The 15,902-nt window shown below is 33.8% G+C and overlaps 1 long non-coding RNA gene and 1 other non-coding gene across 2 annotated transcripts in view; one reads left to right on the top strand and one right to left on the bottom strand.

The window, feature by feature from the left end:
• Positions 1-15,600, top strand: part of LOC110257064 (uncharacterized) — a 381,933-nt gene extending 366,333 nt beyond the window's left edge. Inside the window, exon 7 of the long non-coding RNA XR_014829453.1 lies at positions 14,337-15,600. This is a non-coding gene — a long non-coding RNA (uncharacterized LOC110257064). The remainder of the gene's footprint in view (positions 1-14,336) is intronic.
• Positions 1,779-1,882, bottom strand: LOC146395925 (U6 spliceosomal RNA). Its single transcript, XR_014830669.1, has one exon. It is a non-coding gene; the product is annotated as a U6 spliceosomal RNA (small nuclear RNA).
• Positions 15,601-15,902: the final 302 nt, after the last annotated feature.

Here is a 15,902-nt window from a genome sequence, read left to right as displayed (position 1 = left end):
TAACCTAAGTCTGATTTACAATAGCTATCTAATAAATGGTTACTAAAGGAATGAAGAGTACAAGTTATTTGGGTTCCAGCTTTATAATTTTAAATTTCTAAACATGCAATACTTTTAGGTAACATGCCTTTGTTTCTTCTCAGTAGGTGTATCTTCCATCTACATGAACAACTGTCATGGCTAGTTTTATATAAGCAAGAAATTATCAACACAAAAACATTTAACTAACGAGTGTTTAAAAATTATCAAAATTTAATATATACATGCAAATACTGTAAGGTAATATAATTTAAAAGTGATCCTTCTAGTTCGTGATAGAAAACCATTATTACCAGTATTTTGTTTGTATTTCTAGAAATATTAATATACATAAATCGTGTATATAGATATAAATATTGTATATACATTCATGTAGGCGCAACTACTTTCATACATATACATTTGTTTTATGTATATTTTATACAAGCAAGATAATACTGTTTATATCTTGAAAAAAATTCATATTAGCTTATATAAATCCACCTCATTCTTTTCATTGGCTATATATTATTCTATTTTATGTATGTATCATGATACAGTTAATACCCTCTTACTGGATACTTGAATTGTTTTAATTTTTTTCTCATTATAAATAACACTGCAGTGAATGTTCTTCATACAATACTTTGTGCAGTGAAGAATTTTTCTGATTAAATTAATATGTATTTTGTGTAGATATTTCTGAATTAATCTTAAGAAAGTCTGCTACAATTTATTCTCCTATCAAGAAGAAGAGAATGTCTGTTTCTCCACACTCTTACTAATTTTGTATTATTCAATTTATATTAGAGTGATCTCATATATGTTTTAATTAGCATTAATTTACATACAAGTGAACAGGAGTATTTTTGCACGTAATTAAGGATTTGTATTTCTGAAGCACATTTGTTCTTTTTCCATCTTAGATACTATTTTATCTTGGCTTTTCTCAGCTTTAAAGCACTCCCAAAGTTTATTTTTTTTTCATTTTTGATCTTTAGTTCTCTCTTCATTTCCCAAAACTCTAGTTTCCATACTTTATCTTTTAATAATACCAGACTATTATTCAACATTTGATTCTTTGAAATATATATGTTTTATATTAGGTCAGTTTTCCAATTTTGCCATTGTATTCATTCTATTAGAAAGGATCTGAACTGATATAGACTTAATTTTCTTTTTTCTTTTTTTTTGTACTTATAATTTAATGAACTTGAATACTACATATTTCCTATGAGTTTTGATTTCCAATACCTACCTACTGAGAGTTAATAATACTTATTACGTGTTCAACATTTGCCAAAAAATCTTTTAAACATAGGAGGCATTCTAAATTTAAGGTATATAAAGAATATTCATTTAAAAATAAGGAATGTAGGAGTTCCCATTGTGGCTTAGCAGAAATGAATCCAAAATAAATGAGGATGTGGGTTTCATCCCTGTCCTCACTCAGTAGATCAGGATCTGGCATTGCCATGAGCTGTGGTATAGGTCACAGACATGGCTCAGATCCTGCGTTGCTGTGGCTGTGACATAGGCTGGCAGCTGTAGCTCTGATTCACCCCTAGCCTGGGAACTTCCATATGCCACTGGTGTGGCCCTTTAAAAAATGCAAAAAAAAAAAAAAAAATGGAATGCTTCTTGGGCATTCTCTTGAGGCTCAGGATCCAGTGTTTTCACTGCAGCGGCTTGGGTCACATACTGCTGTAGCATGGATTCAGTCCCTGGTTGGGAAACTTCCACATGCTCTGGGTGTGGCCAAAAATGTGGAATGCTTCTTGAATTTGAGTGTCATCCTTGCACAGGGACCATGCTAATCTTTGTACAGTTCCAGTGTTAGTGTATATGCTGGCGAGGTCAGCACTAGTCCATTTTTCTAATCAGAGATTTGTCTGTACTGGTATAATTTGTGTGTGTATGTGAGCAAATATATATGTGCTCCAGTATTTAACTGGTTTTACTGTTACTAAAATGCTTTACCTGTTCTGAAGCTGCACTTGATGAAAGGCACTAAAATAATTTGCATTATAAGTTTTGTTTATGCTCTGAGTCTTCAGAATATTTCATCTTTATGCAATCCTAATGTAATGAAGATGAAGATGAACTAGACATAACTTTTGTAAATTTTTTTTTTTTTTTTTTGTCTTTTTGCCATTTCTTGGGCCGCTCCTGCGGCATATGGAGGTTCCCGGGCTAGGGGTCTAATCGGAGCTGTAGCTGCCAGCCTACGCCAGAGCCACAGCAACGCAGGATCCGAGCCGCGTCTGCAACCTACACCACAGCTCACGGCAACGCCGGAACCTTGACCCACTGAGCAAGGGCAGGGATCGAACCCGCAACCTCATGGTTCCTAGTCGGATTCGTTAACCACTGCGCCACGACGGGAACTCCGACTTTTAATTTTAGTATTTTAATAAATTTTTGTTGACATATAGTTGACTTATTAGTTTCAGGTATAGAACATAGTGATTTAATATTTTTATAGATTGTACTCTATATAAAGTTATTATAAAATATTGGCAATATTCCCTGTGCTGCACATCATATCCTTGTATCTTATTTATTTTATACTAATTTTCTTAATATTAAGTCCTACATGTTTCTTAAAACATTAAATCACTTCTCAGTAGAAAGTGCTTTTTAAAGTTTAGCATCTTATTTTACCACCTTATTTTTAAAATGTATTTAAAATTTTTGCATCTTAAAACATTCATGCTCATATATTAGCTTCCTTTAAACTATGGTCGAGAGGAAATATTTAAGTCTGTTACATTTTGCATAAGTCTCTCTCCCTTTCTCTGTCTCCTTCTCTCTCTGTCTCTTTCCTCTCCTAAAGGAAGGCAGGAACAGAAGTCAAGAGGAGAAAGGCAATTGACCCCTTGCCCAAGTTGTTCTGTTTGGTGAGGTTGTACCACATTGCCCTTGTGAGGTTTACAGTAAAAGCTGAGCAGAGGTCTGGAGTACAGGGACTAACAGTGTTAGGATCAGAGGCCTAATTGTCTGTTTTCTTGAAGTTAGGGTTATTGGCAGCTGCCATTATGCCATCCATGCTGCTGTCACCCAGCACAGCCAACCAGCATGCACTAATTGCAGTGGCCTTTTCATCAAGTAAGATCATCCCACTAAACACAAAGAGCTGTCTTTCCATTAGCACAGACAGTAGCCAGCTAGATCAGCTGGGCTCCTTGAGTATGATTGGACTGTCATATTGTTATGATTTGTTCAAGTTTAGAGCATTTAGCAGATACCCTTTGCACCTCTCTTTGTACCTGAATACTATAACCTGACTGCCCCTATCATTTAAGAGGGTACTATAGCTTTTCAAAGTTCAGCAGCGCACAATTGCAGGCAGGCAACTGGTTTCTGACAAGAGATCAATACTGTCCTTCCAAACGCTGGAGTCAAGCTGCTGGGTCTGTCAGAGGGATGTGTGCTGTAATTGGATCATGGATGCTGCGAGTCATCTGAGTTTCCCTTCAGCACTGTCACAGCTGTCAGATGTCATCCCTTTGTACAGCTGTCACTGCGGGAGGGTTGGGGCTCTTTTTCCGTTCTAACCCAATGCAAATGTCCACTTAGCAGATGAATATTGAAGATATTAGACACTTCTTTATGCCTTTATGCAAAATAAAGATCTGTGTCATCTGTGAATTTCATGGAAATAAGTTGCAATTTATTCACTGTGAGAAAAGTGAAGTGAAGCCTGTAAAAATGAGAAATTATTTGGTTCAGGCTATTAAAAAAGGAATATTTTATAGAATAAACAACAATATGCAGATATTTTTCTTGAGATGGAAAAACTAATACTGTGCAGTATCTAGAATGGTCACCTATATTTGGATATTTAAATATATATATATATTTATATGTATATATATATATATATATATATATATATATATACACACACACATACATCCTTTGCTTCATCCATATTCTCAGAAAAGAGACAAATCTTGAATAGATTTAGGTCCTTTGAAATGATTAAAATTTATCAAAAAATATAAACCCAATATCTCTTTTAAAGTAGCAGTACAAATAAATAAGATAAAAGGAACACAGTTATATTTAGAATCAGGTCAAGGAGTCTTAAAGTTTTTAAGACAGGAAGAGCAGTCTCAGTAAAAATGAGTATGATGTTTTGGTCACCAAAACCTTTTTTCTAAGTTATTACAAATTAAATAGAAAGAGGTATCCAGAGCTGGTAAAATAATTTTATAACCAATGAGTGGCTCCTATTAATTTCAGTCCATTTTGCTTTTGTTTATATTAAAGAGGTCAGTAAAAACACATTTTATTTCATTGTACTTATAACAATATATATATTTTTAAAATAGTGATTAACTTCTGGAATTGCATAGCTTGGGTTGTATACACTTGCAACACATAGCAAAAATAAAGAGATGTCACCAGTGTGGATTTGGCCATTGTATTCTTAATTCAGGAACTTCCATTTATAATATTGTGATTGATCCATGAATTTCCCTAGACTATCCTAGAATAAAGTCCAATCCTAACTTTTAAAAAATCATTTTCTTCCTGTCTCACTAAGCTGATGTCAGAATCATTTTTTGGATGGCTGACAGGGTAATTTTTGATCTGGGTGGCTGACTTCCTTTTTCTTGAGGTCCAGACCACATACCACCTTCTCTGTCAAGCAGGCAGCTTGCACCAACCCCAGTGACAGAGTAGCATGAACCTTATTTTCCAATATCTAACCTTTGCATTCTGTCACCCACCAGGGTACTCACTGGGTCAGACCCTCAAATATCCAAACTTTTTGCCTCCATGTGGCATTATGAGGTGACCTCACCTCATTTGCAGTGGCTCAAGTTTTTTGTACTCTAAAATTAGGGACTGCCAAAACCAAAACATAGACTTTGGCCCATGTTGTGGGTTAGGGCAGTGGGAAAAGAGGGAACCAACAAGAAAATGCACCTTCCTTTAACCAATGATGCATTTGAAATGATTGCATGATAATCAGAATAAGAAGTATTGCATTTCCCCTTGCCTCAGTTGGCATTTTTCTCTCAACGTTGTTTTACTTTTACAAGAAGCAGGATAAAAATCCTATAAAAAATTAGTGTTTTATTCCTATAGAATGAATTATTTAACAATCAAACCTTAGTTGACTATTGCTGGTACAGTACAATGGTCTTCAGAGTTACCTGGGCAGAAAATATAGGAATGAATGAAGTAAAAATTTTAAACTTAGTTTCTTAAGGTTATTCTTTTGTGATAACTGTAAAGTTTATATGCAACTCCAGTGACTCAAGTAGGCACTCTCTCTCTCTCTCTCTCTCTTTAAAGCATGGTTTATGGTTAATTACATCAGAGATCCAAAACAGTCTTTTTTAAATTTGCATTAATAAGGATGTCACATGACCACATTGAAGTAGAAGTATACATCAAAGGTAGATTAAAGGTTGGTTAAGCATCAAACCATGTTCCATATGTAAATTTATAGCAATGATGTGCTATAGAAAGATAGCTTACCCTCTATTTCTCTGCTACTAAATAAAATTAAAAATTCACAACTCTGGTTTATGGGATTTTAAATGAATTTGATCTCTCTTTTGGGCAGGGCAAATAAGTGTTTTGTGATGTATTATTTTATGAAAAAAAAAAAAAGACCATCGTTCTGGCTCATTTAATTTTGCGAGTGAATGATCTAAGATTAACTACAGACTAGTCAGTGCAGTTTAAAAGCTGAAAGCAATTTTCAGCCATAGATGGTAATGCCACATTCAGTCCACAACCGAATGACTCTAAATGACTAAGCTTCGAGGTCTTTGTATATGACCACAGGGCCTGATAAAGCCATAGGAACACAGTAAAAGCACAAAAATAGTTCCAATTTATTTGGTGCCATCACCTTAATGAGATTAATACAGACGTGTTCATGTGCCTAATTGGTGATTTTGTTTTAACTAGTAATGAAGGATTAAAACTTCAGGCAACAGGCTGCTTGCTGGAAAGAGGATTTGAGAGGAAAAAAAGATTTTAATTATAAAAAGGAAGCCTGTGAAATATACCCCTGAAAAGTTAATAATAATTCTTTAAAAATGAACTGATTAAAATGTGTACCCTGGATTGCTCCTGCCACTTTGGGAGGAAGGGTGATTTTATGAGCAGTACTACATATTGCCTTTATTTACTGATAGACCCTCTGGCATAGGAAAACATGGAGTGAAAAAGTGTTAAAACTAAAAAGCATCAGCCCTCAGGCTACTGTGGAATTTAGAGTATGTAGCTTTTTATTCTAATTTATTTTTTAATGACTTACTATAGTGGGATGACCTGTGGCTAGCTGTCCCACTAAATCCCATAGCATCCCAGTAAATCACCATCCCAGTAAATCAGAGCATCTTTGGAGGAACTTCACCTATGACTTGCAATGGGTTTTGCTCCCTTCAAAGTCTAGTTGTAACCGTTCAAATGCTAACACTATTCAGCATGCTGCCAAAACACAAACACTCAGCCTAAGTCATTAAAATTTAATTATAAGGGGGCAGCTGAGCCCAGTTGGAGTTTTGAATTTGAAAAATCTTATTTAAAAACAAAAAATGAATAAAATCAAACTACCCCACCAAACCTATCAGCATCTGTCTATCCTAGCCCAATGGATTATATTTAAATAAAATTGCAAGTTTTATCAGAGTTCAATATACAGTTCTCACATTTAAATATATTGGGTTATTATCTATCTATCCACTATCCTAACCGTATAATGGGCCATTTTTTTACCTTGTCATTGGTGGTGGTGAGTTGTAGAACCTGTGCCTTGTCTGTCTGTGCCAGCAGTTAATTTTGTCTTTCAGAACAAATAGTAAAATAAAGGAACTATATAGCCCTCCATTGCCAACTGAATAAAACAGTATTATCCAGGTTATGACTTTTCCCCTGAAACTTTGGCCAGTGTTTAGATGTCTTCCTGATTAGGGAAAAAAAACTCTGAAATGCAAGAATTTGGTCTTTGATGTTCTATTATGAACCACTTTAAAAGGACTCTGGGTAGTGAGACCGTGCAGGATAAGATGCTACCTTCCCAGAGAATGAAGACAGAAATATATTTTACATTTCTTGTCAGATTGAACTTTAAGACATCTTGACTGCTTTCTCTATAATTTAAACATCACAGCCAAAATGGCAACATGCTTTGTTCAGTTCCAGTTGTGTGGAGTTTTAGTGCTTCATTGATTCAGAGGAAGGCTGAGGCTGGCACGGGGAGCAGGGCGTCGGAATCACACTCTCACTGCAGCATGTCAAGCCATTATATCTGGGACCAGAATGTCACCGTGGTCTCAATGGTTCGTCAGCTGAAGGATATGGTTAACAAATGTAAAACCAAACTTCAGAGGAGCTGGTTTTCTGTGCTAAGTGATCTGTATTCCCTCTGAATTTACTTTCCCCTAACCCCGTGAAATTAACAGTACTTTCTGACATTCGACCCTCTGACCTCACACATAATAAGAATTTAAAAAGCACCATGCATGAGTGTGTCTCTGTAATGCAAAACTGGAAAAAATGACCATGTCACAGCTTTATTATACAAAACCTTCTCAATCTCCATTGCATGCTTCATATATGAGTGCTCAGTTTAAAGTTATTATAAAGAAAAACACAATTTTAAGAGTAATAATTCACTGTTCGTGACTTTTATAGACAATAAATTGTAGCAAATACATATTGCTACCAAAAAGCTTTGTACTCCATTAATGCAGATATTTACCAAGATAAGTGTTAAAAATAGTCCTCTAGAAGACTCTGACGGTTCAAAGGAAGGGGCTTCCAGGGAGCCGGTTGCCAAGGGTGCAAGTGCAGGCACAATGTATAGGTCTCAAGGTTTAAGAGGCAGAAGCAGGAAAGTGTTATGTGGAAATGATTTTGTGTTATCAGGCTCAGGGGATGACAGCATACAAGAGTAAGAACAAGGTGCTATGTGGCTTTTTCTTCACTGTGAAGTAAAGATTGGCAGCTGGAAGTAAGGCTTACAGACAGACCTGCACACAGGACCTCTTCACCTAGGACTCATAATCACTACTCAAAGGAAAACGCATTTACCAGGGAAAAGCGGCTGTAGCCATCAGAAGTGTGCTTAAAACACCACTTAAATATCACTTTGTACGCTATTACTTGCAAACTGTGGCTTCCTATTAAATTATACTTGCATAGGCTTTTGCTTAGGTGCTGATAATGCTTTTGAGGTTGCATTGGTGAAGAAGAATTTAGGCTGCTTTACAAGAGACGTGACCAGAATATTCCATGCAGCTGACAGTGACAGGGTGAAAAATTGCAGAACTGTACTTTCTTTCCCCATATAGATTGTAATTTTAATTGTCATTGTGGCCCTTCTGTTTTAATTATGGGACTTCTTTGATATATACCAGGACATCGTATTGAATGAAAATATGGTGCTATAATAGTCTCTTTATAATTAATGACCACATGTAGATCTTGGTGCATAAAAGGGAAGGAATAAATGAACAATTTATTTAACTAGGTTTTGGATTTCCTTCTGTCTTCCAGTGAATATAAAATGATCCCAGGGCTTCTGAGAATGTTTGATATAAGAACTGCACAGAATATCTAATAAAATTACTTTAGTCTGGATTACAAAACATACAATGTTTTAAAAATGTTTTGTCCACAAATGGTGAAATGTTCCTATTTACCATATTAATATTTTAACATTTCATCTGAAACCAAAAAGGATATTTTATTTTATTACAAGTATATTTTAAATATAATATATTATATTTAAGTGTGTCCTCCTAGATATTGTTTGTGGTATAAAAAATTCTTATAGGTAAAATGAGTGCTTAGGAAAGAGACTCGAAGCTTGATTTATCAAACTACAAAAAAGAAAAAAATTCTCTTGGAACTTTTTCTTTCAAAATGCAATAAATCTGTGCTGCATCTTTTTTCTCTGAAGGAAGAATAATTTTTTTTCTCAGTTACTACTACTAAAAAGAGGCTATTTTTCTACAAATCAAAAATAAGTAGTCTCCTCATAGGCAATTTAAATCCCCTGAAAACTGTGAAGAGGAAATGAAAACCACAGCAAAGGCTTAACATTGCTCTCAAACTATCATGTAACAAGCTTACCATATAGACCATTGTGACACAAACATGTGGGGCTCATATACATTTCAAGAGAGCCAGACCTCTATGGATTTCTGGAAAGCAGACCTATTTGTCCAGAGTCTGTCACTGTAAAACAGGAAAATGCCCCTTGACAAGCTTCTGCTAATTTTATTGTGGCACGGAGTCCTGTGCATACATCCTCTTCAGTATGACTGCAGTTCAATTGCAGAGCACGATGAAATTGGATCGGCAGAGACAGGGACTACCCTGGGGTCAGCTGTGACCATGCCACTTCCATGTGATGTCTAGTTGGGGTGATGGTGTGTAAATAAACGTAGAGAATTGCAAATCTTGTCATGGCCACGCAGAACAGCTCAAGCATTTAAAGATGGTTGCCCGCAAACCTAACTGGAAGGTGGTTGCTCTGTGTGGTGGCTGAGGAAATACTCAGTTCTTTGCCGGAGTGGTCTTCTTGACATATCTGAAAGTACTGACCCAGCATTATGTTGCTGAAGGGATTAATCACTAAATAGTTTTTCAGTGTAGTGGAAAGTAAGGAAACAAGCTAATCATGTTTGGATATTGTGCTTTTAAAGCTATTGTGCTGATACCAAGGACACTTTTTATTTGTATTATTCTACTTTGATTTATTTGGTTTTTTTTAAACAAGGTGAGGTATCTTAATGTCTTACTGTTTATTGAATTTAGCACATTAAAGTTCTATGAGTTCTTGTCATTATTATGAACTTTCCTAATGTTAGAAAATAAAATATTATAGAATTCACATTTTCTGCTTATGAATCTAATTTTATTTAAATACTACTTACAGTACTCATTAAAATATACTTAAGTTTTTCTACCTTCAACCCGTAAGATGTATTTTGTACCAGTTTTGCATTTACACATATCTGTTTTTCTGTTACTTTTCCCACATGACAATTACCTTTCATTACAAATTTATAAAATCATTTACATTTTAGCAGTTTAAATGTTTCTGCTGACATTTTGTAACTATTACCCTCTTCTAGAATGGCATATGTTCAGGCAGTTAATAAAAAATTAAATGGAATAGCAGTAGACAAGGTGAAGCTTTGTATCAGAGTGTTCTCCACATTTCTGAAAATACCATCTTTGTGTTGCAAACTGTGAAGTGAGGTTAGGGCTGTGCCAATATGTGTATTTGTCACAACTGTCACAGAGACCGCGAACTAGCCAATCACACAGCCCTTAATTAGACAGTTATATTTTGCTTTTTAGAAATTGTCCTCATGTAAAATAGTGTCTAAGACTCAAAAAAGGTGCTGAGAGCTAAGAGGGCAAAGAATGTCAGCAGAAAAACGCTTTGATTTTTTTTGGTAGAAGATTTATTAACTGCTGCATGGTTTCTTAAATACAGAAATGAAATATGCAATATAAAATAAATTATATAAGTTTAGCAGGAAAGAAAGGCGATGTAAGGATTATTGAAATAGCAATAGGCTGAATTAAACATTACCATGGTGAAGTATGTTTTCATATGGATTTTGAAATTATAAATTAAAAAATCCACAAAATGAGCATTCAAATAGTGAAGAGATCATAGATGCCTTAAAAATCATTGTTTAAGTTCAGAATTGTGACTGCTTTATTTGAAAAATTCCATTTAAATTAACTATTAATGAAAGTAAATTATACATTTTCGTCAAAGATTATTTATGCTTTTACATTTAAAACAATTCTAGAAACATCTATATAGCACAATTCTATATTATTTTAGAAAATAAATTCAGGGTTCTTCATTCTCAAAGTAAAATGTACTGAATACCTTGCCATATTTTAAAACGTGATTTTAACTTTTATATTTATGCACAGTTATAAAGTTTCAAGGAGAATGAAACAGACAAAAACATATCAACAAAATTGTGTCTGTGCAGTTATTTTATCTTTATATGAATTGTCCTTGTCTGTGAAAATCCACACTAATTTACACTTTTACCTATATTCATACATCTTTACATTTTGAAAATTGGAAATTGAAATTACATTTATCTTTAAGTCATTATTCATCAACATACTTGGTAATGTTTGCCAGCAATATTGTCTTTAGATGAAAACATGCCGAATTTTATAATCTTACATATAAGTAAAAGCAAATCGACATGATTTTTAAAATACTGTAAAACAAACTTTTTCTTTTATATGATTTTGTAGGTCTTAAGGTTTTGAAGCTAATTTAAAACAGTAGAAACACTTTTGAGTTCTTGGAACCTAAAAATGGGAAGTCCTAAAACTCCTATTAAAGGAAAGCTTTTCAATATCATAAAGCGCCCTTTTTAAGAAATTAATAATTTAGATGGAAGATTTAAATCTCTAATTTAGATAGAAAATTTTGGTTTATTTGTTTGTTGTAGCAGTGCAAATTTCATGTATATTATGGACAAAAAAATCTAATTTGGGGTAACTTGCACGGTTCATCCCATTTTAAATCTTTATTCAATAGGCATATCATAGAAGTTTTAACAGTCATAGCAGATTAACCTTGCCTGTGCTTTTGGAGGCTAGTCATCTGATGAATTTACATGCAGCTGGATGAAAATGCTATTTGGAAAGAGATTGAGAGTTTATTTGATTAAATCCCTTTCTCCACTACCTTGACCTCTTTCTTGTGAAATAATCAGAACTGTTTAGCAAGAATATTCAGGCATTAATAATGAATTGCTTTTGAGCTGGTTTTTTCTGCATGCAACAAACCCATTGGTGTCCCAGTTCTTTTCTTTTTTTCTTTTTAAAACAGTGCTTTATTTAATGAACACTATGATTAGAAACAGCAAGCAACTTATTTTGAGGAGTTTCGTTTTATAATTTGTAGGCCATTTTGCTATTTGTAATATTACTTGCTGGGCTTCCACCTTCCTCTTTTCCCAAAGAATGTCTCCCCACAGTCTGTATAAAGACGGAATGTATTAGGCAGGGCCAAATGCTTCAGTATGATTGGATGGCAGTTCCATGGTTTATCCTCACCAACTGTAAGGATGGTTTTGAGAGTGTATGGAATACTATGATCTTACGTAGTGCCATTGTTCAGGATTTCATTGTTTGTATGCTAATATATTTTCCCCTATAGAGCCTTGGTTTATAACAATTTCTTTAGTCAATTTAATCAGTTCACAGTTATTTTTCTGAGCAATTATTATACCATATTTCATAGAACCTTTGATTTTTGAAAGAATTTGGAGGTCATCTATTTTTTTTTTTTTAGGAAAGAAAATTATCTGTAAATAGATTACATTAATTCCTCATCTTATAATGCTAGATTTAGGTTGATAGCAAATCCACTTTGGGTTAGGAAAAAGGAGGGCAAGAAATTGCTGTTTTCCTTCTTTGTTTGAAATATAGTTGAAAGACAAGATAATGCTAGTAACAGATGAATGAAATAAGAATTTCTTGCCCTTAATGTTGATAGGAGGAATTTACTTCCTCCACATTTCCCTGGAGTATTACTGGATGAGCCCCAGGCTTTATCTGGCAAAAAAACATTGGTCGGTGCTTGAAAGATAAAATAACTTTCAAGGGTAACTTTGATATGAAGTAATAGGAGCAAGTGGAAATCTTTAAAGTGTGGTGCTTTTACTCCTGGCATATTTAATACTCTTGAAAGCTGAAGGTGACAGATTTGCTGTATACATACCCTACTGTACTGTCACCCATTATAAAACTACAGTGTCTTGTCTCTATACTAAACTGAGCTTCATTATAATTTGTTTCTTAATAATAACATGCACTTGACTGTAATATATAAAGTGCTTGGCTTTCATGAACAACTCTATGGAAAAGCTGTACAGTATCTCATTTGCATTTAGCAATTATGGTACATTTACAATATACTAAGCTACAGAAAATCTAGTCTAACATCATAATTTAAAATAATAATTTCCAGGGCTTTGCAAGTAGGACACAAGTCAGATTACAATAACACATTGTACTATTCCTCTGTTGTATAAAACAGAATTGGTTCATTATTTTTTCTCTCAAAAGTATTCAGGAAAGATTTAATTCTTTAATAATGAGAATAGCATTACACTGAGAGGGAGACCATTTAAATTGTTCATAGGAAGGTAAAATTTGTCTTTCTTGATCATAAATTAGTCATTTTGTGGGGATCTAATCATTTACGTTAATATGCTAAGTTTAAGGGAAAGATTTTATGACACTCAAATGACCTGATTAGCAATCCTGTTGTAAAGACCATACATCTGATTTTCAAAATGCCTATATTGTTAACTATGAAGTGATACATAATTCAAAAATTCACATTCAAGAATAACAGAAAATAGATAAACCATAATAATTTTAGAGTGACATCTAAATATACCCACTCTCAAACTTTTGTTACATTTCTTGATACTTAAGATCCTATACATATCACATAGCGTTGCAAAGTTGATGCTTAATTTGACCATATATGGGTTTAAAGGTAGGGTTTTTTTTTTAAATACTGATGCATACATATTTGAAGATTTCTAAACAATATAGAATCCACTTAATAAATATTTGAGCACCTATGATATGCAGTTCACTCTAGAGTACATGTCAGGAAACACAATCTTCTTGCCACCAAGTATTTCATGATGTATATCAGGAGTAATATTTTTATATACTAATTTATAAGAATAAAGTTAGTGGCAGAAAATAATGAAAACCACAGCATTTAAGGAAAGAAGTCATATTTAATAGAGGAGCAGAAAATGTTTCATGGAGAAAGTTTTATTTTAGATGAGATTGAAGTTTAATTCAATTAAATCCAAGAAGCATTTATTATCATCAGCCATGGTAAGAGCTCTGCTCAGAGGGAGCTTATAATTTAGTTGCAATAAGGACACATTGGAAGGACAGAAAATTCTCTCTAAACTGTTAGGAAAAACCTGCTAAAAGAAGTCACATTTGACCAAGTTCTTAATTAAGTGATATAAATGGGAGAGGAGAAAGTATTCTGGGATGAGTGAAAGCTTAAGAAGCATATGATAAGAGAAAGTATCAGGGAGTGAAAGGCCATGTATCTTCTGAAAAAGGAAGACTTGCCATTGTGGCTGAATCATGGGAAAGTTGGAGCATTTTGATGTCTGATTAAATAGGAACATGAACGGAGCTTGAAGCACCTCGTATGCCTGACCAGCTGACAGACATCTGTCCTGATCTCTTTTCTTCTTTTTCTTTTCACCTCTTTTCTTCTCTTTTTTCTCTCTCTCTTTCAGGAAGACACACTTGAAAGTTTGGCAAGAGCTCAGAGTGGAAGGAGGAGAGAAACTGAGAAATTTCACTTCAGATCGAGGCAAAGTCAACTGTTGGAAATAGGCTGAGAATAATCTTAACTCTCTTGACAATATTTGTGCTTAACGATTTCCAGTATATGCTTTATTTTGTTTCCAATTATGATGCAATAATATGAAGTATGGTCCTTAAGTGAGAAATTTAGATGGCAGTCCTTGTAGCTAAGAAAATCAACACCTTTCTATTTCAAAATTATGCAAATTAAATTTTAAGGTAAATTAAATACCCAGGATACTATTCTGCCTTCTCTCTGCTTTATTCCATGAACAAACCTTTATTGACTAGGAAGTTAGTAACTTCTTTTTAAAGAGCTGTCTTAATTCTTTGGCTCTATTTTCTGGCTCGACAATTTTCTATGTCAGTAAGGGGAAATCATAGCAAATAAAATTAATTTTATTTGAGTTTATATTTTTTAAAAGCTATGCTTTTTGTTTCTTTTGCAAATAAGCTTTCATTTAGAAATTAAGATCAATAAAAATGTGCCAAAATTTAAAACATTTGAAAGAATGATATCCACTCTAAATATACTTCATGTTTATACCAGATGCAAATATTTCTAATTTAAAGCAATGTCTTTGTATTACTCAGAAAATGTATGAAGCATATCTTAATCATTAAGCATGTAAAGTGGTGACTCTACAACAGTCGTAGTGGAAAATATGTTTTAGCTTTTTATTATCCATATTACTCAATTCTTAGTAAAAAGATTTTTATCCTTTTTTAGGGTAGTATGCAAGAGTGCAATATGGGGAGGGTGCCTTCCCAGAAACTTGTGTAAATGAAAAAAATGAGAGAAATAAAACAAAAATATATACATTGTGAACAACACTAATTCATTTCCTATTTCTAAATATTTAATTCCAAATTAACTTTGAATTTGACTAAACTCTGATAAAGGCTAAAATTGTGAAAAACTAACATCAGCAGCAACAAACAGGTGATCTGACTAGTGATGGGCTAAACCAAGCTTTCTAATGCTTAAATTAAAATATTTAGAAATTTTAGAATCTTTAGAAGAATATCTTATCTATGTTGTATACAACCAGGATGAGGCTGGCATGACATTTTAGTATGTTGCTTTATCTAAAAACTGGTCTCTGACTATATTCTAGAAGTTTAACTGACTTTTTTTTTTTTGTGAAAAACAGAAATGGAATTAAAAAATAAATGCTTCATTGCCTTAATCAATCTGCTTTTCTCATATCATAACAACCTACTCGATCAGCATAGTCTCCACATCATCTAACCCAAATTTCTCCCAGCCAAAAGTGAAAGTTCAAATTTAGTTCCATATATTTTGCTCTGTGATAAAAAGTATGCACATAGTAGTTACCCTCCTACAGAGAGGTTTGGGGACTGGAATCAATACCAAAGGTAAGTGTTGTATTTCAAAACTGAGTTTGTCCTAAGAAAGGTGTTGCATAAACAAGCATATATGTTCATGACCTTAGGGCCCACACCTCACTTTTCTTAAAAATCCTTCATTATGC

The sequence above is a fragment of the Sus scrofa genome, chromosome 15 (genome assembly GCF_054392235.1).
Source record: "Sus scrofa isolate SSC_HxYL_T2T_F1_AM1 chromosome 15, Sscrofa_HxYL_maternal_Yorkshire_Landrace_v2.0, whole genome shotgun sequence".
Lineage (NCBI taxonomy): Eukaryota > Metazoa > Chordata > Mammalia > Artiodactyla > Suidae > Sus > Sus scrofa.
The sequence above is the reverse complement of the archived record's forward strand: the minus strand, read 5'-3'. Positions and strand labels throughout refer to the sequence as shown.